Here is a 942-nt window from a genome sequence, read left to right as displayed (position 1 = left end):
GATCAAGCTCAACTTCGGGGAACGAGCAGACCCAGTACGCAGCTCTTAAACCCCAAGAGAGCAGGGTCCCTCCAGGAAGCCCGCCGGTTCCCTGCTCCCCGCCGGGGGTCTCAGCACAGCCATGCGCCTATGCTAAAGGCGGGGCTTTCTGTGTTGGGGAGGGAGAGGTCTGCCTTGCACCCAGCACACTGCCCTACAGTGCGCCTGCCACTTGGCTTCACACGGGCGCTCAGGACGCAGGTGCTGGTGCTCCGCTCCTCCCGGGGCCAGCAGGGCCGCAGAGGCGCCGCCACGCGCTCTCACGCCAGGTGCGGACGCCGAGGACTCAGCCGTCTCAGGCCGGCCCTCCGCGGCCAGGGAGGGCGCGAGCCGCTCTGAGCCAGTCCTAACTCCAGAACGCCAGCTTCCTCGGCTCTGCAGTTGGGCTATAAATACCCTTCATCTGCGGCAGTAGTCTGTCACACGGTTTGCCTATCTCAGCGTCTCCGGCAGGCCTGTCCTCAGCTTTCACAGACGGAAGCTCGCCTCCTCGCGCTCTGCTCTTAGGACAGCTCCTGTCTGCCGCAGAGCCCTGCGTCACCGCCTGACAGTCCGCGTCCAGTCACCCGGGCGTGAGCTTCCCTCACTTTGAGAAGACGACCGACAGCAGCCCCGTTCCACCAGCAGCGAGGCCGCCGGCCCCGAAAGGGGGACACTTGCTAGGGATTCTACAGTTTCCTTAAGAACAAAATTTCTATCCCTTTGGGCCAGTATTTGGCAAATAACTTCCAAAAAAAGTATGCATTTAAAAATACTTTCTTTAATATACATCAGGCACAACACTTCATATTGTCTAGGACTTCGCACGCGGGACGCCCCTGCCCGCGGGGCCCCGCGTCCGCCCCGGCGCGGCAGGCGCTCAGACGCTCAGGTCGGTGCTGCACTCCCGGCACGGCCTCCGCC

This window comes from Chinchilla lanigera, unplaced genomic scaffold (assembly GCF_000276665.1).
Source record: "Chinchilla lanigera isolate Chin_1 unplaced genomic scaffold, ChiLan1.0 scaffold00116, whole genome shotgun sequence".
NCBI classification, from domain to species: domain Eukaryota; kingdom Metazoa; phylum Chordata; class Mammalia; order Rodentia; family Chinchillidae; genus Chinchilla; species Chinchilla lanigera.
The sequence above is the reverse complement of the archived record's forward strand: the minus strand, read 5'-3'. Positions refer to the sequence as shown.